The 27,511-nt window shown below is 44.1% G+C and overlaps 1 long non-coding RNA gene across 5 annotated transcripts in view; it reads left to right on the top strand.

Moving 5' to 3' along the window:
* Positions 1 to 27,511, top strand: part of LOC102164143 (uncharacterized) — a 358,716-nt gene that overhangs the window by 191,990 nt on the left and 139,215 nt on the right. For 3 of the 5 annotated variants that reach the window (XR_014836010.1, XR_014836011.1, XR_014836015.1), the window contains 2 exons: positions 18,707 to 19,049; positions 21,694 to 21,915. The exons of 1 other annotated variant lie outside the window; for it this stretch is intronic. This is a non-coding gene — a long non-coding RNA (uncharacterized LOC102164143). Of the gene's footprint in view, positions 1 to 18,706; positions 19,050 to 20,051; positions 21,318 to 21,693; positions 21,916 to 27,511 lie in introns of those variants that run through there. One more of the 5 variants, XR_014836013.1, reaches the window with a different exon arrangement.

Here is a 27,511-nt window from a genome sequence, read left to right as displayed (position 1 = left end):
CTTTTATTTCTTTTCTCCCCAAATTGATGTCTTGCATAGTCTAGTACAGTATCCCAACAAGGAAATGGACATTAATGCAATGAACAGAACTTAATTTGTTTTCATCAGTTTTATATGCACATAAGTGTGGACATGCAAACATATGTGTATAGTGCTATGTACTTTTATCACATGCATAAATTTGTATAAACCTCCACCACCATCAAGATACATACAGACTTACTTGCTCATTAACAGATGAATGGATAAAAGGGCTGTGGAATATTACTAAGCCATCAAAAGGATGAAAGAATGGCATTTGCAACAACATATGGAGGGACCTAGAAATTATCATACTAAGTGAAGCACGTCAGACAGAGAAAGACTAATACCTTATGATATCACACATATGGAATCTAAAATATGACACACATGTGCCTATCTCCAAAACAGAAACAGACTCACAGACATAGAGAACAGACTTGTGGTTGCCAAGGGGGAGGAGGCAGGGATAGGACAAATTAGGAGTTTGGGATTAACAGATACACACTACTATAAATAAAATAAACAACCAGGACCTACTGTATAGCACAGGGAATGACATTTATACTACATTCAGTATCCCATACTAAACCATAATGGAAATGATTCTAAAAATGTGTCTGTGTGTGTGTATATATATATATATATGTATATATATATATATAATGTATATATGTGTGTATATATATGTTTTATACATATAAATATGTATATATACACACATATGTGTATATATATATATCTGAATCACTTCTTATATATAATCACTTATATATATAAGAATATATTCCTATCTGACAAGCATCCTATCTTAATAAATCTATTTCTTGCCTATCAAAAGAAAAAGAATATATTCCTATCTGAATCACTTTCTGGTACTTGACACTAGTAAATATTATAACTCAACTCTACATTAATTCAAAAAGAGATACAGAACTACTCCCCACTACAAGCATCTTCCTAGTGCTGCCCTTCTGTATTTTCAGCCCCCCCCCAACCATCCGCCACTGCTGTCAGTCACTCATCTCTTTTGCATCTCCATAACTTTTGTCCTTTCAAAACTGGTCACGTCACAGAAGCACACAAGGTTTTTAATGCATGAGGTAGAGCATTCTCACGCAGCGTGAGATTCTTGTCTTTACGTTTCTTTTGAGAAGTGTGGTACACAAGTTAAACTCGGGGGACACAAGGGGAGAGGCTCTGGATTATGACACTGGGGAGAGCTAGACCCCCACCTGCCTGATCTTTGAATTTCTCATCCAGAAAATGGGGATAGTGGTGTCTTATCACAGAATGGTATGAGGATGCAACGAATTAATATATGCCCATCTCTGATTAGATTGTTGGTTACAAGATATCAATTCAAATGAGCTGTTTCCCTGTGAAAAACAGTGTAGAATTCCTCAAAAAAATTAAAAATAGAACTACTATATGATCCAGCCATCCCTCTCCTGGACATCTATCTGGACAAAACCATAATTTGAAAAGATGCATGCACCCCAGTGTTCATTGCAGCACTATTTACAATAACAAAGACATGGAAACAAAGTGTCTATCTGACAGCTGGATGGATAAAGAGTATATCTATACGTTGGAATATTATCCTTCCATAAAAAGGACATCTCACTATTTGCAACAACATGGATAGACCTTGAAGGTATTATGCTAAGCAAAATAAGTCAAGACAGAAAAAAAAAATACTGTATGATCCCAGTTATAGGTAAAATCTAGAAAACAAACCAACCAACAACAACAAAAAAATCCATCTCATAGAGACAGAGAACAGACTGGTGGTTGCTAGAGGTGGGGATTTGGAGTGGGCAACATGGGTGAACGAGGTCTGAGGGTACAAACTTCCAGTGATGAAATTAGTTGTGGGGATGCCATGTCCAGCATGGTGACACTTATATAATGACACTTTTATATCTGAAAGTTGCTAAGAGGGTAAATCTTAAGTGTCATCATCACTAGAAGAAAACTCTGCTTGATGGATGTTAACTAGACATACTGCGATGATCATTTCACACAACACACCTGTACCAGGCGTTCCCATTGTGGCTCAGCGATAACAGACCCACCTAGTATCCATGAGGATGTGGGTTCAATCCCTGGCCTCGCTTGGTGGGTGAAGGAACCGGCATTGCCTTGATCTGTGGTAGAGGTCACAGACAGAGGCTCGGATCTTGCATTGCTGTGGCTGTGGCATCAGCTGGCAGCTGCAGTTCTGATTTGACACCTAGGCTGGGAACTTCCATGTGCTTTCGGCCCTAAAAAAAAAAAATTAATAAATAATAATAGATACATGTATCTACACATGTAACATTATGCTGTTCACCTAAAACTAATACAGAGCATGTTAGGTACATTACAGTCAATCAATCAATGAGCTATTTCAGGAGCACAATAAATAATCTCTCTCTCTTAAGTGTACATAATTGCTCTTGATTGATGTCTGATAATCTAGTTTGATTGAGCACATGGTAGGAAATGCAAACCATAGAGTTTAAGCCATTTTTCCATTTGAGAAGGGAGGGTGTGTGGGGTCAGGCCATTCAAGGTTTCTGTTCTCTGGTTCTCTGCCCATCCACTGCTCAGTCAAACTCTGCTTCACTCATGGGACAACCCAGTCCTCTTAAAAAAATAAATTATTCAAGTATCGTTGATTTACAAGATTCCTTCAATTTCCGCAGTATTCAATCCTCTTAATTATAGGGCTGAATCAGTAACTGCCCACCTGCTTGCCCCATGCCCCAGTTGGTTTCCCTGGTAACACATGAGCCTATAAATGGTACCCCCCCCCAGTAGTAAAGATGGGTGCTGTGTCCTGCTGGCCACCTGCCATGCATGGTGGGCTGTCACTCCAAGACCTTGCTTCAGACAGGCAAGGTCCCCCATCTCTTAAACCATTGCTGTCTCTGTCACTGATCTCAGGCTCTTTATTAGGGTCTCGAGGCCAGGCATTCGGCCATTACAGAGCTTGCAGGTGTGTGGGGTGCAGCCCAACTGAAGTCAAGTGGACTTATCATCGACATCGCTGTCCAAAAGTTCAAAAATTGCCAAGATGTTAATTAGATTCATTGGCCACTTTCGCATCAACTCCCAAACATTCACCTCTGTGTATTATTGGCAACTTCGAGCCAAGTATTAAAAATGAGTATATGGGAGTTCCTGTTGTGGCTCAGTGGGTTAAGAACCAGATAGAGTGTCCTTGAGCATGTGGGTTCGATGCCCAGCCTCGCTCAATGGGTTAAGGTCACAGATGCGGCTCGGATCTGGTGTTGCTGTGGCAGGTGCAGACCTAAGACCACTGTAAATCAGCTATCATGGAACACATAAAAAATATTTTGAAACAATTGAAAAAATAAAAATTAAAAAAAGGCATGTAAAAACATGACTATGTATGGTAAAGTCAGGCACTGTTTTGAAAAACCACCCTTCCTTTCTGTTCTCTCTCTCTGTTGTATGTAGGACACAGAGCTAGCTGAGATCGCATGATTTTTTTTCCTCCCCATCAGTTAACACAACCCGACGATAGGAACACAAGCACGACTTGTCACAGAGCGCAAGCTGACAACGCTCAGCTGGAAACATTTAAAACACAGCCTTTGCAAAGGAGAAAACCAAGGTGTAATGCTGGAAATGCAAAATTGGGGCCATGATCTATTTTAAATAATTCCTTTTTCTAAAGCCTGCCAGACAAATTCAAACACATCATTCACACTTAGATTGGTAATTAAAAAATGCCAGCCTGTAATCTAAAGGTAACAAAGAGAAAAAACAGGGCATATTACTCTTACAGCTCAAACATGATTTTAGTCAAATATTCCCACATCTCAGAAAAGGCGGCTGGGTTTGGAATCTACATAAAGCATCTGCTAATACATGTTATGTGCTATAAAAAATTTAAAGACATTAAAGGTGAGCCTCAACATGGTAAAAATGTAAGTTCTCTGGCTAATATGGGAGAGCGTATGACCAATCAACAAGATGCCTGAACTAGGAAGAACTTCCTTGTTATCTGGTTACTCCCAAGAGGTGAAAGTAAGCAGGTGTAGATCACCGAGGAATTTCTCAGTAGCTGCACTTAGACGGCAGGTTAGGGAAGTAAAAGATTATGTACTATTAATAGATCAGTCAGCACTTGAGACTGAGTTGAAATTTGCCCTGCTCTTTGTGTTATTGTAAGATGGTTTATTCTTCACCCGTATTATTAATTTTTCAAGCTGGTTATTAAAAAAATAACCTGTATAAACATCAGCCCACATCTTGATTCCTTTTTTACCAATGCGTCATTGATGAAATTAACTGGTTGTTTGGTCTAGATATTACTGATGAATGGATTAATTGCCTGTGTTGCCCTTTCAGGTTGCTCCATGCTTATTTGAGCTGAGATGTGGCTTTCCATCTTTTTTTTTTTTTTTTTTTTTTTTGGCTTTGTGTTAGGGCCACGTCTGTGGCATATGGAAGTTCCCAGATGAGGGGTCAAATCAGAGCTTTAGCTGCAGGCCTACATCACAGCCATAGCAATGCCAGATCCAAGCTGTGTCTTTGATACTGGATCCTTAACCCACTGAGCAAGGCCAGGAATCGAACCCTCATCCTCATGAATTCTAGTCAGGTTTGTTACTGCTGAGCCACAATGGGAACTCTGGCATCTTTGATTTTTTTTTTTTTCCCCTTTTTAAGGCTGCACCTGCAGCACATGGAGGTTCCCAAGAGTGGGGTTGAATCGGAGCTGCAGCTGCCGGCCTGTGCCAGAGCCACAGAAAATCCGAGCCGCATCTGCGACCTACACCACAGCTCACGACAACACTGGATCCTTAACCCACTGAGCGAGGCCAGGGACGAACCCGCATCTTCATGGATCCTCGTTCGGTTGGTTAACCCCTGAGCCATGAAGGAAACGCCTGCCATCTTTGATTTTTAAAAGGAGCAATCCATATTTTAATTTTTCTAGCCAGAATCTGCTAGAGCTATCCAAGAAATAAAAAATTGCAAGTCTCCTATCTTACTTTATCATTATTTCTTTTAAAAAGCGCATCAGCCTTTAACACTGGTCTGTGAACACATATAATGTTTTTGATGCTTCAGGCATATGTATTTATAATTTTTGTTTCCTTTACTAAGATATTTTTTAATTATAGGATATTTATGTCCTTGTCTTGGGGAGGCTATCATATTTCTGGTATGAAAGAATTATTTTCATATTAAGAATGCATTTATAAGTGTTTTATGAGATAATCTTTTTTCTTACAAAAATCAAATAATTCAGTATATAATCCCCTCATGCTATAGCCCTCACGCTGTCTTTCAAGCCTCAGCAGTTACTCTTAAAAAGTGGCTGAGAGTAGGAGTTCCCATTGTGGCTCAGTGGGTTAAGAATCCAACATAGCTTCCATGAGGATGCAGGTTCGATCCCTTGCCTCACTCCGTGGGTCAAGGATATGGCATCACCACAAGCTATGGCATAGGTGGCAGATGAGGCTCTAATCTGATGTTGCTGTGGCTGTGGTGTCGGCTGGCAGTTGCAGCTCCGATTCTACCCCGAGCCTCGGAAGGTGCATGTGCCACAGGTGCGGCCATAAGAAGGAAGAAAAAATAGTGGCTGAGAGTAGATCTTAAGTGTCCTTACCACTGAAAGTAAATAAATAAATAAGTTAACTGTGTGAGGTGGTGGCTATGTTAATTATTTTGACCTTGGTAATAGCTCCACCATATCCATGTCCATCAAACCATTGCCTTGTGTGCTGTAGATAGAGACAAATACATTTGTCGCTGATTCCTCAGTAAAATTAAAAATTTCCCCAGATAAAAAAATACATCCAATGAGTTAGATAGCCTTCACATCTCACCTTGTACAAGGCACATCTGTGTAGGAAACCCAACAGATGAAATCCTTGGTTACTGAACGAATCCCTCCCTGTCTCCTTCACGCCCCCCGACCCCTGCGCCCCCGCCACCGGTACAGCAAAAGAGCTCTGTGTCCCGTCCAAAATTAAGCACATTCTCATGTCTGTGGAGCGCCAACCTTGACTCCCAAGAATTGCTGACCTATGTGGATGACTGGTCTTGTTTCTGCTAACATATTGCTGTTTTGCATCTTCCACCAGGACCTGAGTATTCGGGGTAAAGGGAACCGAGGGAGCTTCCCCACAGGGAGACAGATGTTTCCTGAAGTAGCCCCAGGGACCCCATCCCTGCACCTGTGCATCGATACCTGCGGTCATGCATTCTTCCCGTCCCAGGTGCTTTTGCCCTCAGCCTCCGCTTTGAGGTTCTTGTTTAATCTGTTACCCATTTATAGGGTGTCTCCTCTCAGGAGAAACATGGCTCTCAAGTCGGGGAAGTTTAATATCCTCCTTCACATCCTCCTTCCTAAAATCCTGTCATTATTTGCCAGCCTGAAATAGGGTGGACTTTTTCATAAGGTGCCTCGCCTGTTTGCAGTGCCCTTTTCCGTGAATTCATGAGTCCTGCTCCCTCTAAAGTCCTGTCTCCAGTCGGAGGGAGTCAAGGAACTGTTAATATCTGCTCCTCCAGCAGCCCATGCCAGCCCCATGCCCCGCGGGTGGCTTTCTCTCTATGGATTAAAATGAGCTGGGATAGTCTGTGACCTAGAAGAAGTGTCCAGTATTAATTTTAAAGGACTTGAAGGTCATCAGAGACCTGAGGAAAGTCTGGCGCTGGGGCTGGCTGTAGACATTTAGAATTCCTCGGAGTCTGTAACCCTAGAGTGTTCTCTTGTAGTTAATTTTTAGTAACTGCTTCATGCCCAAGTTAGTAATGCCTAAGTTAGCAGTAAAGGCAGCATCTGCTAAGAGCCCTCAGCCATCACTAGAAGTCCATGTCAGACACAGCAGTGGTTTGGTTCTGTGTTCCTGTTATCTGGGGCTGTTGAGTCATCTCAGTAGGCAGTGTCCTTTCTGCAAGGTTATCCCCTGAGAAGATCCTTCCCTAGGTCCTAGGGGGTGTTTGAATGAACAGGGGGGACCTTGAGCACTAAGTGTACAGAACGCTTAGCTTCTGTCTGGGCGTTAAGCAGTCACTGGGGTGTATTGGGGTTGGAAGGATGCAAGCCCTGAGGTTCTGGATTTCTCTGTTTAAGAATCTGTGCTCTGGAACCCTGAGATGCCTGTGGTATAAAGACCATCTTCACACAGAGGAGTACAGAGATGCTAAGATGCAGTTGAGTAGCCTTATAAGCACACATCTCCATGAACACTGCAAGTGGGTCCATCCGAGACACAGAGAACATCTGAACCAAAAGTCTACCCAATAAATAAATAAATAAATAAATAAATAAATAAAGGAGTTCCCATCGTGGCTCAGTGGAAACAAATCTGACTCGTATCCACGAGGACACAGGTTCGATCCCTGGCCATGCTCAGTGGGTTAAGGATCCGATGTGGCCCTGAGCTGTGGTGTAGCTTGCAGACGTGGCTCTGATCCTGTGACTGGGGTGGAGGCCGGCAGCTACAGCTCCTATTTGACCCCTAGCCTGGGAACGTACATATGCCAAGGGATTGGCCATAAAAAGACAGACGGAAAGAAAGAAAGGAAAAGGAAAAATCTAAAGCAAACCGAAATTCACAGCCTTTGTAGGGAAAAAAAAGGAATAGAAAATACCTCTTTCAGGATGTTTCACATGGATTACATATTCTACTGTTTCATGTATCTTGAGTTTAATCAATTGTGTTTTAAAAATTAGGAGCTCCCGTCGTGGTTCAGTGGAAATGAATCTGACTTGTATCCGTGAGGATGCAGGTTCAATCCCTGGCCTCCCTCAGTGGGTTAAGGATCCGGCGTTGCCATGAGCTGCATCCAGTGTCATTTGCAGATGTGGCTCAGATCTGGTGCGGCTGTGGCTGTGGCATAGGCTGGCAGCTACAGCTCTGCTTTGACTGCTAGCCTGGGAACCTCCATATGCCGTGGGTGCAGCCCTAAAAGGACACAATTTCTCCCATTCTTTTCATTCTTTTTTCAAGCAGCTACTTGAAAATTGGACCTTCCATATGGTTCACGTTACATTTCTATCAGCTATGCTGGAGTAGAGAATATCAACTCACATTTTAGGGCAACAGCTTTTATTGTAATTGCACACAGATTTTAATTTTATTGCTCGTTGCAGCTGAACGTTTTAAGCAAGTGGAGTGTCCATCTCTGTGAAAATTATGAAACCAGTCGTGGCATATCTGTACCGTTCGATCCTCCAAAGCGAATAAGGAAAATGGCATAGATTTCTAGCTAGAGACGTGAAAAATTTCCTAAATGACCGTGTCTGGTAGGAAACACAAAAACAGCCCCAAGCAGGAATTCAGTGGGGGTAGTATTAGGGTAGACAATTGAATGAGGGCTCTGCAAACAAACAACCTGAGTTGGGAGTAGCCTCATGTACGCCCCCACTCTTTTTGCCGACTCAGGGACTTTTCAAATTGAACGTGAGGAAGAGTCCTCCAGGAGAGGTCACGAAATCTGTGAGGAATCAACAAGACAAAGAAACATGCATCTTGGATGGCTTGTTAATGAAAGACTCTAAATAGAGTTTAGGTTTTGAGTGGTAAATTAAAGAAAAAACAGGATTTGCTTCTACAGGCTTCTGACCCCAAATTCCCCCTTTCTGATGATAACGGGGGTTCTTCTACCTGTGGATGCAGGAAGGGCCCCTTTCACAGGGCAGATGTATTTCCTGCTTCGTGGAAACAGAGAGGATGGTCAGAGCGTCCTCCTTGTGTCAGCTCTTTCTTAAGTCACGTTAATTCAAAATAATCAGCCATTAAGGCATCTTTGGGGGCAGCTCACTTTGAGCTACAGGTCAAAGTCAGTGCAATTTCTGCCAAATGAATGTCTTTAAAATATGGTACACAAACGCCTTGCCTTCTTTAATCATCTTTGCCTAGAAGATGCTTCTCACACGGGACCTTAAGCCAGGGGCAAAGAAGGCAGATCATTACAACTTGATGTGGCAAGAAGCACGCTGCCTGGGGAGGTGTCACCAACCATATTTTCTCTTGCCTTGTTGCTTCCCTCGGGCGATCTTCCCAGGCTTGAGGAAAACTCTCCAGGGAGAAGCAGAACCAGGCACCCCTTCAAGGATACATGATGGTTCAAGGGTCCATCACATCCGTGTCCATCGACTGTGAATAAAACCAACCCCCAATGCTTGGCTCTTGTCCTTAGATAATTTCCTAAGGTGTTGATTGAAACCCTGCCAACACCGTGCTGGCAGCAATTAACACAGTGCCCGAGCTGCTAATTGGCTGTTCCAGGGGTGGGTGTGGAGGGGCAATCAGATGTTTTCTGCAGATGTGCAAGCCTCAGCTTTTATGATTAAATACCGGGACCGTTGGCGGATGGAGACATGACGAGGAGCAGCCTAAGTCAAAAGATCTCTTTTGGTGCTAATACAGTCTGTTTTGTTATTCCCACCTTAAGGTGTGTGTTGGCTTGGTGGCAGATGGCATGCAGGAGAGGCAGCTTCTTGTAGTCATATTTCACTTGGAGGCAGGGGAAGGGAGCAGAGAGCCTGGGAAGGGGGGAGAAACATGGAGAGCTGAGATCCCAGTTGAGGTCCTCCTAGACTTGGTTTATGTGGAAGTGGGAGTGATTTTCTCACTGGCTTCAGTGTTCCTGGATGTTCGGACTCTGTATGTCCATCTTGATATAAACTACAGGCTTTATCTAGCCAAACCCTTGCTCAGAAGCAGAACGTGATCCAGAGACTTTGCTTAAACCAACACATGGTTAATTGTCTAAAAACAAAGACCTCAGAGCTCCCTAGTGGCTCAACAGATTAAGTATCTGGCATTGTCACTGCGGTGGCTCGGATTCGAACCCTGGTCTGAGAACTTCCACATGCTGCAGGTGCAGCCAGAATAACAACAACAGCAACAACAACAAAAACCCAGAAACCATACTTCTGTGTGTTTGAAATAAACATCTTCAATTTTCTTCATCATGGGGAAACTCAGTGGTTGTGTACTTTCAGACTTCCAACACACATGGATGTGGGAGCCAAAAAATTAATTGATTTGTCTAAAATATAGGACACATTTCAACCAAAAATTTATAGTTTTGTCTCAGAGGTCATGTTGACTGTCCTAAAACAGAGAAGACCCTCCACCACCAAAATAATCCTTTTCAATAAAAGAAGTCCATGGACACGCATGCACACAGGTTTAAGTTGTAAAAAGAGAGATTTGGGGCTCTCAGCAAGTGAAATGAACATATGTGTTAGCACGTTTTGGTCTTCCAAAGGAGAAAGTTCCTAAATCCTTTCCATTTCTCCAAACTTAAGACCCTCCTAAGTATATTTCATGAAACCAACCACTGAGTTTGTAGCTTATTTTAATAAAATGGTGTTTGTGACTTGAGTGTTTGTAGAGTACAGAAATCATGGGAGGCTTCACCTGAAGCACTCTACCTGTTAAAAGGCAACAAGAATTAAATTTTTTTTGTTACTGTTGATTTACACAGTTCTGTCCATTTCTGCTGTATGGCACCATGATCCAGTCATATCTATATAGTCATTCTTTTTCTCCTGCTGTCCTCCATCATGGTCTATCCCAAGAGACTGGATAGAGTTCCCTGTGCTGTATAGCAGGACCTCATTGCTTAGCCATTTAAAATGTCATTGTTTGCATGACTAACCCCACACACCCCATCCATCCCACTCCCTCCTGCTCCCCCTTGGCAACCACATGTCTTTTCTCCATGGTCTGTGGGTCTGTTTCTGTTCTACAGATAGGTTCATGTGTGCCATATTTTAGATTCCACATAGAATGATATCATAGGGTATTTGTCTTTCTCTTTCTGACTTACTTCACCTTGTATGAGAATCTCTGGTTGCATCCATGTTGCTGCAAGTGACATGATTTTGCTCTTTTTTATGGCTGAGTAGTATTCCATCATTTGTATGGACCACATCGTCTTAATCTATTCCTCTGGCAATGAACATTTAGGTTGTTTCCATGGCTTGGCTATTATAAACAGCACTATAATGAACATAGAGGTACATGTATCTTTTTGAATGAAAGTTCCATGTAGATATATGCCCAAGAGTGGGATGGCTGGGTTGAATGGTAGTTCTGCATCTAGTTTTCTGAGATAACCTCCATACAGTTTTCCATAGTGGTTGAACCAAGAAATATATTTTTTAAAGCTGTAGTGTTTTAAGAATTAAACTGGGTCTGTGTCATCCTTGTATATCTCCTAAATCCCAACCCAATTTGCACTTGTTCAAGGTACATAGTTTCTAGCACCTTTGAGACGCAATGTCACATGTTTTGCAGCCATCGAAACTTGTGCGAACATGAACATTGAGGCAGATGCCATCTTTATGGAGGAGACCCAGTGGGTTCATTTACCCTGAAATGTGCTTTGCTCATTACATCATGTACATCTGTAAATATGGACAGGAGTATGCTATGTTCATGAATATGATGGCAGTATGTCAGTTATAGTGGGTAGAATAAAAACGTTGGAAAAGATAGGACATTGCCATAGGGCTTTCACTCATTGTTTTTATTTGCATTTTTAGAGGGCCCTCAGAGACAGCTGAAATATCAAACTCCAGGAATTGTGCCAAGGCAAGATCTTGTTGGGGCTCAGGGCCGATCACCCCAACTATGCCTCAGTGGCATAGTGATTATTTTGAATTATGATGAAAATGGCCAGCGCAAAAGGGACACGCTAACCCTCCTCTCTGTCTCCGTGAAGCAGGTAATACACCTGCCCTATGAAAGGTGACCTTCTTGCCTCTGGATATAGAAGAGCAGCCTTATCTCCAGAGATGGGGAATTTAGGGTTAGAAGGCTGTATAAACAAACCTTGTGGGTTTTTTTTCTATTTAATTGGACACCCCAAGCCCTACCTCCATTTAGATTCTTCACTGGTTAAACACCCAGAACCTAAGTTTCTCTGTCCTAGCTGTTCTTTTCAAATTTAGTTTTCACTTCAAATTTTTCTTTTTTCTTTTTTTAATTGAATTTTCATTTTTTATTTAAGGATAGCTGATTTACAGTGTTCTATCCCTTTCTGCTCTATAGCACAGTAACCCAGTCATACCTAGATATACATTCTTTTTCTCATCTTATCTTCCATCATGGTTTATTCCCAAGAGAGTGGATAGAGTTCCCTGTGCTGTACCGTAGGATCTCATGGCTGATCCATTCTCAATGTCATGATATGCATCTACGAACCCCAAACTTTGCCAAAAAAAAAAAGTAATACAAAACTTGTCTGCCTTGTTCTTTACATAGGTCCCATTTCTAGGAGAGCTCTGTGCTCATGGATTAACATAGGTTTCTTTTCCTCCTGTTCATTGTCCTGTGTTGGAGTTAGGATGAGTCCAGCCTCCAGAACGCAAGGAGCTGGGGGAAATCACCCCCCCATCCTTGACCATCTGCAGGTGGTGCTGACTTTGGCTATGGGGAGCATCAACCACACAGCCTGTAGGAAAGAGAGGGGGCGATGAGAGCCAAGGAGAAACGGGAGGGAAAAGAAGCTAAATGGCAGCAGTGGAATCAGACGTTCTTAATGGGAAGGGTCATCAAGACGCCTTTGTCCTCCCGATGCCACTTGGCGCAAAAGGGGGAAAATTGTTGGAAATGCCCCCGCAGACCACTTGCTTCCAGACACCCCTCATGGACTCATCAAGGGAGCATTTTTAGCCAACTATTTCCCTTCTCCTTTTCCAGGACGTGAAAGCTACAGAAAAGTTAAAATAACTCATCCATAGTGGTACCCATAAACTGTACCACAGCTAGCATCTGGATTCCATGCTTGTAGGTTTTTGATGTTTTCTTTCTTTTCTTTTGTCTTTTTGCCTTTTCTAGGGCCACTCCCGCAGCATATGGAGGTTCCCAGGCTAGGGGTCTAATCGGAGCTGTAGCCGCCAACCTATACCAGAGCCACAGCAACGCGGGATCCGAGCCGCATCTGCAACCTACACCACAGCTCATGGCAACACCAGATCCTTAACCCACTGAGCAAGGGGAGGGACTGAACCCGCAACCTCATGGTTCCTAGTCGGATTCATTAACCACTGAGCCATGACGGGAACTCCAATATTTTCTTTCTTACACAGGTATCTTCCCTCATTTAAACCAGAGGAATGGACAGCTTGCATGGATGCAAAGATAATGGTTAGGCATTCCGATTGTGGCTCAGCAGGTTAAGGACCTAACGTCGTGTCTCTGAGGATGAGGGTTCCATCTCCAGCCTCACTCAGTGGGTTAAAGATATGGTGGTGCCAAAAGCTGCAGCATAGATTGCAGATGCAGCTCGGATCCAGTGTTGCTGTGGCTGTGGCATAGGCCTGCAGCTGCAGCTCCAATATGACCCCACGCCTGGAAACTTCCATGGGCTGCAGGTGCGACCATAAAAACAAAACCAAAAAGATGATGTGGAGGATAATGTGAGAAAAAGAACGTATATATGTATATATGTGTGTGTTTGTAACTGGGTCACTTTGCTGTACAATAGAAAATGGACAGAACCCTGTAAACCAACGATAACGGAAAAAAATAAAAATCATTTTAAAAAATTAAAAAAAAAAATATAATGGTAACCTGCAGGTAAAGTGATGTTTTAAAACATGGGTACAATCATTGTATGTTGAGGGAAGCTGCAAGCTCTGGTTTTTGTCCTTTCCACCAGTTCACTGTGATCCCGAGTGTTTTCTGCTCAGGTGGAAATTACCAGTGTCTATTGCACAGTTAGAGTCATAGAAACATGGCAAACGAGGACAGTCACCCAGCTTTGCCTCTATCTCTATTAACTCATCTTACGAAACAGCACACCTCCTGCCTGGTGTACCTGGATCCTGATTGTCATATGCTCCTGAGAATCAGCCACGTGGGTGTCCCACGGAACAGGTATGAGTCAGGGGCAAAGTTCTCCAAAGCCACGGCCGAAAGAGTCCTGAAACACTGCAGTCACTGACATCCGGTTTTCCCCCCTGACATGTTCACTTTCCAGAGATAGGTTCTCAGAGAAAGAGAAGGTAGCCTCGAGATATCCGAGAAATCATTCTCCAAAACTCAGCATGCAAAGAAAGTGCTGCCGAGCATGCCAATGAAACATCAGTGCTGGGATTCAAGTGGTGCATTAGAATGGAAAAATGCCAAGCCACTGTCCTGGATTTCCACCAGCCAGCGGCATCACCAATATGAACGAGCAAGAAGGGGACCGTTTTTTTTTAGGGCTGCACCCGCAGCATATGGAGGTTCCCAGGCTAGGGGCAGAATCCAAGCTGCAGCCGCCAGCCTACATGGCAGCCACAGCCATGCAGGATCTGAACCCTGTCTGCAACTTATGCCACAGCTCATGGCCATGCCAGATTCTTAACCCACGGAGCGAGGTCAGGGATCGAACCTACGTCGTCATGGATACGAGTCGGGTTTGTTAACTGCTGAGCCATGACGGGAACTCCAAGGAGGAGACATTTTCGCTCTAAAAGATCCTTTCACATTTGGGGCTGCCGCGTCCCCAGAGGTTGCTTTTGGGGTTTCCTGTTCTGTGGTGAGTCATGGTCTGAGGCTTCAAAGCTCCATCCGCTTCAGGTCCTAGGAGCTGTGTGCCTGCAAGACGGTCCATTTCCTTGTGGGAAAAATGCAGAGTGATCACCTTACCTCCCAGCTTCGTATGACGTACGATCATCCCCAGGAAGGAAAATAGGCAAAACCCACAGAGGGAGGAGAATTCAGGTCTCCGTTACCTTCGTGTGGACCAGGTCAGAAAGGCACAGACAGGGGAAAGGCAGGGTCACACCTCTTCAGTCCACGGATGCAGGTACCCAGGACGTAGCCGAAACTGCTCCCTGTCCACGGGCACCCATGGAGGGTCAGAATTTGGGGTGAAGCAGAAAGAACCACTTTATGGTTCTGCCACGCAGAGGAGGCCCCAACAGGTGAACCCCTCCAAACGGTGTCCTCCTTTGAGAGGGGACAGCAAGGGGGTCTTACAGGTTGAGCTCGAAAACCAGGGCTGTTGATAAGGAGGAAGGAGCCTGCCTTCTTCTCCCTCCAGAGATCCTTGCAAAGTTATCACGGCCACAGCCAGGGGGGCCTCGGATGGTGTCTGGTGGTCTTTGGGGTGATGGTACCTTGACTTTCTCTCTGCAGTGAAGATGGCTCACCAAGGAAGGGGTGTTGGGGAGGGTTTCAGAGGAAAACAAAACACCAGGTGCAATAGAATAGAACTGGAAAGTAACCATTAGTTTAAAAAAAATAACTAAAAAGCAACGAAGAGATCATTTGTGCAAAGCTAGTTAGAGTAAATTCATGGCCAAGGCTGGGCTTTAACCTCACAGAGACTGTTGCAAGTAGTTTTTAGCTGTCACATTGTTTCCTCATTAACTCTGGAGTCAGCCTTTTGAGATTCAGGGGAGGCCTGGGAGGCGAAAGACAAAGCCTTGTCCTTCAAAACACCAGAACAGGAGCTTGTATAAGATTTCAAGAACAACGTGGGTCCTGCGGACTCTGCACGGTGCTCCACACATAGTAGCTTTAGAGTTTATGTTACCACAGCATGCTGATATTTTGTGCGTTAAAAAAACCCAAGACAATCACATATCCACCGCTAGACATCAAGTTAGAGAATATTTTACTCAACCCTAAAAGTCCCCCATAGAGCTGTCTGATGGACCAGACTTACAAACCTATGTTGACTAAATATGTATATGTATATATATATACATATAAATTATGCATATATAATAATGTGTATATATGAATTATACATATATGTTATATATAATGTGTGTGTATATATATGTATGTGTGTGTATATATATATGAACAAATTTTATTTCATATATATATATGAACAAATTTTAGGTTGTTCACATATATATGTGGACAAATTTTATTTCATATATAAATATATATATATGAACAAATTTTAGGTTATTCACATATATATATGAACAACCTAAAATTTGAGAGTTAAGTTTTATATGGGGCAAAATGGAGACTGAAGCGCAGGAGGCAATATCTCAAGTGACCTTGAGGAAACTGCTCAAGGAGACCAGGGGGCTAAGATATATAGGAATATACAGGAAATGTACAAATGTACATAGGAACTTATCCTATATAAGATATATAGGAATTGTTGCAACAAAGGGCAGGTAGTTAGAACCAAAGATAATAGAAAACCAGCTCTCAGAGTTGCCGTCGTGGTGCAGTGGTTTACGAATCTGACTAGGAACCATGAAGTTGCAGGTTCGGTCCCTGGCCTTGCTCAGTGGGTTAAGGATCTGGCATTGCCGGATCTGTGTAGGTTGCAGATGTGGCTTGGATCCCGTGTTGCTATGGCTCTGGCGTAGGCCGGCAGCTACAGCTACAATTAGACCCCTAGCCTGGGAACCTCCATATGCCACGGGAGTGGCCCTAGAAAAGGCAAAAAAAAAAAAAAAAAGTAGGGTTTAAAAAAAAAGAAAAAAGAAAACCAGCTCTTTCAAGTTAAGGAATTTAATGCTTTTCTATAGGAAGATGCAAAGTCTGGGTTCACTGCCATCATTCCTTTGATGTGCACCTCCGCTATGGGGCCAGTATCCTGTGTTTTCACAGCCTGAGTTTCCTCAGGGCTCCTTGTTAGAGGGGGCTGCAGTCTGCTGGCTGCAAGAAGGCAGGTGTTCTTTGCTTCCTTCCTGGGTTCCCTCGGGGCTCACTGCCTCACCCTTGCAGGTCGCGCATGCACAGGTGATTGTGACACCTCTTTGTTACTAATATGGCAGTTTACTCTTTTATTTCTCACCTATCATGGACCTACAGAAAAGAACAGTGCCCACGGGTTGGACAGATACAGCCTATGGAATAGAATAGAAGGCAGGGCTGAGTTGCCCCAGGTGGGATGGATTTGATGATGTGCCTTAAACTCCACTGGGGTAGTTTACAATGTGCCACCCTGGTCAAGGAACATCCAATGAATCAGAAACTCAGCAGTTGGGACCAACAAGCTTTGTTTGGTTTGATTTTGTTTTATATCATAGTTCATTTACAATGTTCTATTCATTTCTGCTGCTGGACAGCAAAGAGACCCAGTCACACATTCATTCACAGTCTTTTATTTCACATTATCCTCCATCATGTTCCATCATAAGGGACTAGATAGAGTTCTCTGTGCTATACAGCAGGATCTCATTGTTGATCTGCTCAAAATGCAATAGTTTGCATCTGTGAACCCCAGACTCCCAGTGCATCCCACTCTCCCTCCTCCCCAGCAACCACAAGTCTGTTCTCCGTGTCATGAGTTTGTTTCTTTTCTGTAGATAGGTTTATTTTGTGCTGTATATTAGATTCCAGATATAGGTGATATCATATGGTATTTGTCTTTCTCTTTCTGACTTACTTTCCTTAGTATGAGAGTCTCTTGTTCCAACTGTGTTGCTGCAAATGGCATCATTTTGTTCTTTTTTATGGCTGAGTAGTATTCCATCGTATATATGTACCACATGTTCTTAATCCATTCATTTGTCATTGGACACTTAGGTTGTTTCCATGTCGTGGCTATTGTTAAATAGAGCTGCATGTATCTTTTTCAGTAAAATTTTGCCTGTATAGTTGCCCAAGAGTGGGATTGCTGGGTCATAACTATGTATAGTTTTCATGTATAGTTTTCTGAGGCACCTCCATAGTGTTTTCCATGGTAGTTGTACCAGTTTACATTCCCGGCAACAGTGTAGGAGGGCTCCCTTTTCTCCACACTCTCTCCAGCATTTGTTATTTGTTGACTGGTTAATGATGGCCATTCTGACTGGTGTGAGATGGTCCCTCATTGTAGTTTGGGGCCAGCAAGCTTTGGTGTCACAAGCCTGCCAGGCAGTTCTGCTTGATTTCAGACCCCTGTGTCAGGGCTCCTCACGGCAGCAGGTAACAGAACACCTCCAGGTGGGACTCCCTCTTTGGTTCAGGTTTCTCCCACCCTGTTCTGCATCCCTCAGCATCTTGGAGAGTCTGTCCTCAATCCACCTTTGCCCAGGGAACCTCATCTCAGGTTCACCTCATAGGAGATGAAGACAAAGGCATCTCTATTCTGTGGACCCAGAGCTTCAGTAAGGATGTAGCTGTAGCGTTAAGGTAATGGCCAGACCTCTTATTTCATGGAAGGGTTTCTATCCCTAGGAAGTGGGGTCGAGGGGAAAACTTGCATGAGTCAGCATTTCTGTAAATGAAAACCATAGCCAGGAAGGATGCTGACATTGGGCTGTGGACTGCTCATTTGTCTTTCTTCCTAAAAATCTCTCCACATCCCACTCCCTCCTCCAAAGTGGTCCAAGCCTGCATATTGTAGTCTTTGTCTTCTGAATATTGTAGTTATGCCCCTTACTTAAAATCATCAATGTCCAGTTGCTGCAAAAATGCCAGGACTGGGGCGACGAAGCCCAATCTCTTGCAACACTGGGTTAGGGCATTTTTCTTTCCATCAAGAAAGAAAGAAAGTATTTTCTCCTCCTGAAATATCCACTGATTTTCAAATCCTTGCTGTGTCCATCCCCACTCCAGCCCCAAACCCACTGGTGTTTCAAGTCAGACGACTTGAAACTTGAAGACTTGAAGACTTTTATTTTTGCGAAGACACCTTCCCAACCCCTTCCTCATTAATACCAGCCATCCTCCTGACCATCCTTCTCAACTTCCTTCTTTTATTCCTCCCTCTCTCCTTTTCATTCTTCCTTCTGTGGCAGAAACCCTGCCAGCGGAAAGAGACAAGCGGCCTTCGGAAGATGAGGAATAGCCAGGTTTATGGAGCACCAGTGTGGGCTCAGAGGAGTCGCCTCCAAAGTGGGAGCACCAGGTCTTTGCTCTGGGTAACTTTTACGCCATACAGACTTCCAAGTCTTGTTTTCCCGGCACAAGCAGCCTGGCCCTCCCCCTTCCCCAAGCAGACAGTGTGCCTACCTAAGAAGCTGAGTAAGCAAGATTACAAGAACAGAACTGATCAGCAATGCTTGGAGCATGGCTAGCAGAGCTGCTAGCAAGGACATGAGGCACGTTGTTGCTACAAGATGACCAGAAGGATGGTTTGGGGTGAGTAAATCTGCTGTCAGGCGCGTAGCTGCCTCCTCAGCTGGAGGGTGGGGGTGGGGAGGGCTGTTTCTCCAGTTAAAATGCTTACTTCACTTCCTTTCTGATTTCTTACCAATTTTACCAAACACCCACTTGTTCAAGAGCATTGGGATTGAAAAAAATAAAGACCTTCCCTCAAGGAATCACACCCAAGGGAGAAACCTGCTGAGGTCATTGCAACTCAGAACACTTGTCATTTTCTGTTTTAGTCTAACCCTGGCAATCTTCTGTGTTTCGTGACTTCCATATTTCCCTGTCACTGATTTCAGTAGCATCTTCCTAGTAGTTTGCAGCAGGTATGCAGCTCTGCTCGTTCTGTTCATGGTCGGCTGTTTGCACAAATTCTTCCAGTGAAATACAATGAACTGAATTAACACAGCCCACTGCTTACCTATTTATATGAAAACAGAAAATTGTACATCTCTAATACAGTCTCTATGACTTTCCTATGTAAACCCTTGCAACTCAGAGAGATCCCATTGTGGCACAGTGAAAAGAATCTGACTAGTATCCATCAAGTTGTGGCTTTGATCCCTGGCCTTGCTCAGTGGGTCGGGGATCTGGCGTTACTGTGAGCTGTGGTATAAGTCACAGATGAGGCTCAGATCCCAAGTTGCTGTGGCTGTGGGGTCAGCTGGCAGCTGCAACTCTGATCGGACCCCTAGCCTGGGAACTTCCATATGCCATGGGTGCAGCCCTAAAAAGCAAAAAAAAAAAAAAAAATCCATACCATTCAAGTGCATTTAGGGCAATGAGTTGGATAAACACATAAGAGCTACACCAGGATAGGCAGGGGAGGCAGAGAAAGGCACATCCCGTTGCTGCAGCTCCTGGGGTCTATTTTCAGTGTCTTGAGGAGATTCCAGTCCTACCCACCTCTGAACACCTTCCTCTCTTCAGGAGTCTCGTTGGTTCATTTCTTCTCCTGAGGAAATTGCTCTAATTTGTATTGTCTGTCATTAGCTTTCTCCAAGAAAACCATGGTCAGCAAACACCCCCAGCTCCATCACCTGTGGCTCCTACCTGAAGATACAGGTATGTCATCCAAGCATGTGTGAGGATGTCAAGGATGGCTGAGCTGGGGTGTGATGGAAAGAACAGCGCTTCTGAGACAACTTGGAGATGTTTGTAGTTTTCAAGAATTGGAAGCTCTGAGAGAAAACCCATTGCTCGCTTTGGAGTTCAGCCTTCCCATCATCATAAATTGATAAAACACCCCTTTCTAGCCAGTCCCTTCAAGATGATGGTTCTCATGGCCTCTGTCCATCCCCTGTTTGACTAGTCCTGGCTTTAGACACCTAACAACGCACTCCTCTTCATGATAGGGCATAATTAGTAATCACCTACCTGCTTGCGCCCATCATCCCTGCCCCAGAAGCTGGTTTCCCTGGTAACCGATGAGCCAACCTGACATCAATTCCCCTATCAATGGTAGCCTCCCCTCCCCTGAGTAGCCAAGACTGTTGCCGTGTCCTGTCCTTTGTCTTTTGCACATGGCGTGGTGTCCTGGTGCTCTAGGACCTTTCTTCAGAGGTGTGAGATTTCCCTCATCTTCTAAACCATCAGCGTCTCTGTTGCTGACTCCAAGCCTTCTCTTTGGTCTTGAGGCCAGAAAAGGACAGAGCTTGCAGAGCTGTGGGGTGCAGCCTAGCAAAGGGCTACCTCACAGGACACCTATAAGATACTCTACAAACATAATGTATATTTTGAACTTAAAAGGTTCCAGCAAACTAAATAAGGATATTCTGCCTCCGTTCATCGAGGGCTCCAAAGTCATTAAAAAACAAACCAAAGGTGATCTTGCTAAAAGTAACCAAATCAAAAGTAGAGGCTACATCCAGGACCCAAGATATGTTCCCCATATCTCATTTGTGGGAAAAAGGCTTCAGCCTCCTAAACCTTCCCTGAGTTCCATTACGCTGATGAGTAATCACTGGGATTACTCAATAGGGAAGGTAGAGGACAAAGGAGGAGCTGTCAAGAGACAACAGTGCAGATGCCAAGCCCAGCTGTCCCCCTTGGAGTTTCCTGGTCTTCAGGGACCTGCTGTCTAGCACAGGGAACTCTACCCAATAGTCTGTGGTCATCTAGGTGGGAGATGAATCTAAAAGAGAATGGATGTGTGGACATGTATCAGTGAATCACTTGGTGGTACAGCTGAAATGATCATAGCCTTGTATCAACTGGACTTCAAGAAAATGTTTAACAAGTGAAAAATAAAAAAAGAAACAACACTGCAGCCGTAAAGCAGGGTCCTGGTTCCTCCTTGAGGGTCCTACAGAGCAATATGCCCCTGAGCTCTTCTGCAGGAAGGAAGCCCCCATCCTGGTGCAGGATGCTCACTTCAGGCCAAGCACAAGCAGGTGGAGCCTCGACTCACTAGAACCGGAAGGCTGATGACTGAGATCCCTGGAACTCCGCCCTGTGACCTCCCCACCAACCAATCAGGGAAGGTTCACACTCCCTGCAGCCCTTCTCCCAGGTGTTGCCTATCACACCTCTTCTCCCAAAACCCTTGAGTTTGCATCTGTTAAGCATGAGCCACTTAATCTCCTGGCTCAGCCCTGCAGTAAACCTTCCTCTGCCCCAAACTCTATCCTTCCAGTTTGTTTGACCTACAACAATGTTGGCAAACTGGCCAGGAGCCCGTCCATGCCTGTGGCAGTTCGACCCCAGCCAGGGAAGTGGGGGACCCCCAGAAGCTGCCAGAGGTCCTTTTGCTCCAAGGAATTCAGAGGGACTCTTCCTGATGACACCAGTGATCCTCAGCATGAGGCTTCTGGAGTGAAGAAACTGAACCAGCATCCACCTTTGGTTTGGTTTGGAGGTGAGTTGCTCCAGCAGTTGTTTAAGAATTCCTCTGCTCCGGGGTCACCCTCTTTTGAGAGCTGGGTCCATCTGTTGAGAGGTCTCCGTCTGGGAGTGGGAGCAGAATGTGGGGACTCCACCTCAGCTGATCTTCTGTCTGTGTGACCATACTTGTTGTTTGTACCTTGGGTGTGTGTTGCATCAGCTGGTGGGGGTGTCTCCATTGGGCTTCATCTCCATTGGGCATTGGTTGGCATTCTCTCCTCTCCCATGGACTCAGCCTTGGTCATTGGGCTTCATTTCTGATGGGAGATTGGCTGGGACTCTCCCTTTCTGGGGCTAGGGGAACTGTGACCCCCTCGAAATGGTTTTGCGTTGCCATCATTTACTCTTGGCTTGATACAAGACCCGCTGTGAATAATTGCCAGTAATCAGAGCTCCATTCCACCTTATAGTTCCCTGGAGTGTATTTGGCAAAACTGGGAGATCTTTGGTGGTGTTCCTAAGAATGAAAGAAACTGAGGGAGTTCCTGTCGTGGCTCAGTGGTCACAAACCCAACTAGAGGACGTGGGTTCGATCCCTGGCCTTGCTCAGTGGGTTAAGGATCCTGCATTGCCGTGAGCTGTGGTGTAGGTCACAGACACGGCTTGGATCTGGTGTTGCCTTGGTTGTGGTGCAGGGTGGCAGCTGCGGCTCCAATTCAACCCCTGGCCTGGGAAATTCTGTATGCTGCAGGTGCAGCCCTAAAAAAGAAAGAAAGAAACAGAAAGAAAGAAAGAAAGAAAGGAAGGAAGGAAGGAAGGAAGGAAGGAAGGAAAGAAAGAAAGGAAAAGAGAGAGAGAGAAAAAGAAGGAAAGGAAAAGAGAGAGAGAGAAAGAAAAAGAAAGAGAGAGAGAAAGAAAGAAAAAGAAAGAGAGAGAGAAAGAAAGAAAGAAAAAGAAAGAGAGAGAAAGAAAGAAAGAGAGAGAGAGAAAGAAAGAAAGAAAGAAAAAGAAAGAAAAAGAAAGAAAATGATATTTTGCAGAAACACTGCTTGACTTCTATGTTTTGGGATCTCGAGAACAGTGGCCACCTATGGGCTCTACCAGATAACAGTCTCTTTCAACTAGGACTGTTTTGTAAACAGAAAGGACCTGGGATGAATTTCCTTATATGGATAGGCTTTTATTTTTTTGTTTATTTTTATTTATTTTGTCTTTTTACCTTTTCTAGGGCTGCTCCCTCAGCATATGGAGATTCCCAGGCTAGGGGGTCCAATCAGAGCTATAGCCACTGGCATAGCCAGAGCCACAGCAACGCGGGATCTGAGCCACGTCTGCAACCTGCACCACAGCTCACGGCAACACCAGATCCTTGACCCACTGAGCAAGACCAGGGATCGAACCCGCACCCTCATGGTTCCTAGTCGGAGTCGTGAACCCCGGCGCCACGGCGGGAACTCCTGGATAGGTGTTTATACTCTTGTACGAAAGGGAGCCTTTTGGAATTGGTTTGGTTTGGCTTTTCTCTTGGAAGTGTCACTGTCTTAGGACAGGAGTCTGACTCCTGTTCTCCCCTCCTTAGGGGTCGTGGTTGAATGCCGATTCAAGTTCCTCTGGAAGTGAGCATGACTGATAGATGTGACTGTTTGTGACAGTTATTGATTGTAACTGAACTGGCTGTGTTGCCGCCGAAAGAAACCTTGTGAAAACAGCCGAGATGAAATTGTCTTGACGTTCTAACACGGGCGTCTGCGTCTGCAGGTGCAGGAAGTCAGTTTTCTAGGAGGAACGTGCATTTCTCTTGCTGTGCCTCTGGGATAGAAATGTTCTCCCTGGGCTCTGAAGAACTTTTCTCTCATCATCTGTGATTCCCTGAGACTGAAGAAAACAGGTCTTTGTACCCTCAAGCGGGAAAACGGAGTCATCGCTTGTCTGTCTGGATGGACGTCTGTGTTTATCAAAGGTCTTTTCCTCTGTGGTATTATCAAAATTATTTTGCAAACGAGCTCTTTTTAATTGGCTGAAAGCAATTGCAATGCTCATCGAAAGTCTCAGAAATACAAAGGAAACGGGCCAGAAGGAAGTTCAGGTGCATGGGATCTGGGAATGCCTTTTGTTAAAAGAAAGGCATTCAAAAGGGAGCTTTGCCCTAGAGCTGGTTGTTCCGTGCAGGGAAAAGAAAATAATGGACCGGATAATATGCATACAGAAGGTTGTGGATGGTTTGTGGAAAAGAACACGGAGAAAAGAGTTCAGGGAGTTCCCGTCGTGGCGCAGTGGTTAACGAATCCGACGAGGAACCATGAGGTTGCGGGTTCGGTCCCTGCCCTTGCTCAGTGGGTTACGGATCTGGTGTTGCCGTGAGCTGTGGTGCAGGTTGCAGACGCGGCTCGGATCCCGCTTTGCTGTGGCTCTGGTGTAGGCTGGGGTCAACAGCTCCGATTAGACCCCTAGCCTGGGAACCTCCATATGCCGCGGGAGCGGCCCAACAAATGGCAAAAGAAAAAAAAAAAGAGTTCAGATGTTCAGAACGGGTTAGGATTAGATTAAATTTAATTAGGGAACTAGATTTTGTGAGGAATCCGCTGGTGCATGATTGGATTTGGTTCCTCTGTTACCAGAACCAAGTTCTCTTAGAATCTTAATTTGGACAACAGATTATGTGCAGGTTTCTTTGCCTTTAAGTCATGTGTATTAGCTTTTAAAAATTTTACTGTCACGTGAAGTGAAGTGTTGTTTCAGGGACCTGTGATCCTATTTAACCAAGTGTTTTAAACCTTGTTGATATTTTTCTGACCAGCTTCCCAAATATCTAATTCTGCCCAAAGTTCTTTTGACCTCCAAATGACTTAAGGATATTTCCAAGGAACTTTGGTGTATTGAGGCATAATAGACATGGAGTCAAATTCCCCCATTTTAAGGGAACTCTTCTAAGAATTTTATTATAGATAGTCACATCATCACCACTGCAGTCAAAAAAATTGTCTTTTTTTATGATGATTTTTATTTTTTCCATTATAACTGGTTTACACTGATCTGTCCATTTTCTACTGTACAGCATAGTGACCCAGTTACACATACATATATACATTCTTTTTTCTCACATGATCATGCTCCATCATAAATACTAGCTACTGGTCCCAGTGCTATACAGCAGGATCGCATTGCTTCTCCATTCCAAAGGCAATCGTTTGCATCTATGAACCCCAGACTCCCAGTCCCTCCCCCTCCTTCCCCCTCCCTCTTGGCAACCACAAGTCTATTCTCCAAGTCCATGAGTTTCTTTTCTGTGCAAAGGTTCATTTGTGCCATATATTAGATTCTAGATATAAGCGATATCATATGGTTTTTACCTTTGTCTTTCTGACTTAGTATGGGAATCTCTAGTTCCATCCATGTTGCTGCAAATGGCATTATTTTGTTCTTTTTAATGGCTGAGTCGTATTCCATTGTGTCTGTATACCTCATCTTTTAATCCAATCATCTGCTGATGGGCATCAAAAAACATGACAAATATTTTCGTTACCCAGTCCTCCTACCCCAGCCCTTGGTAACCATTAATGCTTTCTCTCCCAGAGTTTTGCCTTCTACAAAATGTCACATCAATGAGATCACCCAATATCTGCTTTTTAAGCCTCTTTCCCTCAGCATTATGTATATTTTTAGATTAATCCATTTTTTAGATCTTCCAGTATCAGAAGCATGTTCCTGGGAGTTCCCATGGTGTCTCAGCTGGTTGTGAACCCAACTAGCATCCATGAGGAAGCAGGTCCAATCCCTGGCCTCGGTCATTGTGTTAAGGATCCAGTGTTGCCACAAGCTGCAGTGTAGGTGGCAGATATGGCTTGGATCCCACGTTGCTGTGGCTGTGGTGTAGGCTGGCACCTGCAGCTCCAATCTGACCCCTAGCCTTGGAAGTTCCATGTGCTGCAGGTATGGCCCTAAAAAGCAAAAATAAAAAAAAAATTATGTTCCTATATTGCCGAAGCATATTTCATGGAAGGGAAATGTTGCTGCATGCAAAACAAGTCGCTGCTCCTCTACCCTTTGAGGTTCTTGAATGAGAGTCCCTTGAAATAAAAGAGAGACTGACAAGAAAAAACAGATGTTGCATAGCATGCGTGCCTCCTGTACACCTGAGAGATACCCAGGCACACTGAGTAAAAATGATCCAAAATGGTCCTAAGCATCAGCTGAAATACCATCTTTGGCTAAAAAGGTGTTGGGTGGAGGGGAGTCAGTGAAGAGACATGACCAGGAAACGCACAGGCCGGAAGAGTACGGTTGCCATGGAGACTGAAGTTCTGCCTTCTCCATCCCTAAGAATTCCTTCCGATGTAGAGCCCTTCCCTTCTTCCTGGCACAGACAAGCAAATGTTGTTACAAATGGAGATTCCCCTGGCCATTGTCTTTACAATTCGGTAATACCTACTCCATTTTCAAAGCTCCTCCTGCATCTGCTGTTTCTTAAAAAAAAAAAAAAAAGCTCAGGAGTTTCCACTGTGGCTCAGTGGCTTAAGGACCTGACAGAGCATCCATGAGGATGCGGGTTCTATCCCTGCCCTCGCTCACTGGGTTAAGGATCTGGCATTGCCACGAGTTGCAGCGTAAGTTACAGAGGCGGCTCAGATCCGGCATTGCCGTGGCTGTGGGTGGAGGTCTCCTGTTGTGGCTTCCAGTTGGACCCCTAGCCTGGGAATCTCCATATGCTGTGCATGCAGCTGTAAAAAGAAAAAAAAATTAATAATAAAAAAAAAAAAACTCAGCTCAAACCTAAAAGGGCAAAGAACCTGCAATTACATATATCTGTATGTGCAAAACTGAATCACTTGGCTGTTCCCCTGAAACTAACACAGCGTTGTAAATGAACTACACGTGAATTAAAAAAAACCAAAAAAACAAAACAAAACAAAAAAAACAGCTCAGCATAATCCTTATATCAACCAGGCATGTTTTGGGGTGCCTTGCTCTGTTCCCTTTCATCACAATTTGATTCTCCATTTACACATGGATGGACTTTCGCATCATTTCCAGCTTTTTTTTTTTTTTTCTGGTTGTAAACAAATCTGATGGCAACATGCATGCTCAGGTCTCCAGTGTACAGATGTTTTCTTTTCTCTTGGTTGAATTTCTGAAGCAGGATGGCTGATTCTCTGGTAAGTGTGAGTTAAATGGTGTAAGAAATTGCCAAACTGCTTTTTCAAGTGGCTCTAACTGTTTGCAACCCTACCAGCCACGCAAAATAATTCTCGCCAACACTTAGCATTGTCAGCATTCCTGTCCCCCCCACCACCCCTGTTCCCGCCTCATAGCTATTCTAATTGATACGCATTGTAATGTAACAAAGTTTTAACTTGTGGCTCCCCTGCAGAGTCCCTTTCCTTTCACTTCCTGCCCCTGCAAATATCTTCTTGGTGCAGTGGCTGTTCAAAGACACTCTGATTTGGGGGGAATTGTGTGGTTCCTTATTAATGTCTTGTGAGGAGTGCTTCTGTATTCTGTGAATGAGTCCTTTGTTGGCTAGAGGATTTGCAAATCATTACTCCCAGTCTGTGGCTTTTCTTTTCATTTTATTTACAAGACTCCTTAAAAAGTTTCTAAGTTTTGAACAATTTCCATTTTGGGGGGCAAAT

The sequence above is a fragment of the Sus scrofa genome, chromosome Y, assembly GCF_054392235.1.
Source record: "Sus scrofa isolate SSC_HxYL_T2T_F1_AM1 chromosome Y, Sscrofa_HxYL_maternal_Yorkshire_Landrace_v2.0, whole genome shotgun sequence".
NCBI classification, from domain to species: domain Eukaryota; kingdom Metazoa; phylum Chordata; class Mammalia; order Artiodactyla; family Suidae; genus Sus; species Sus scrofa.
The sequence above is the reverse complement of the archived record's forward strand: the minus strand, read 5'-3'. Positions and strand labels throughout refer to the sequence as shown.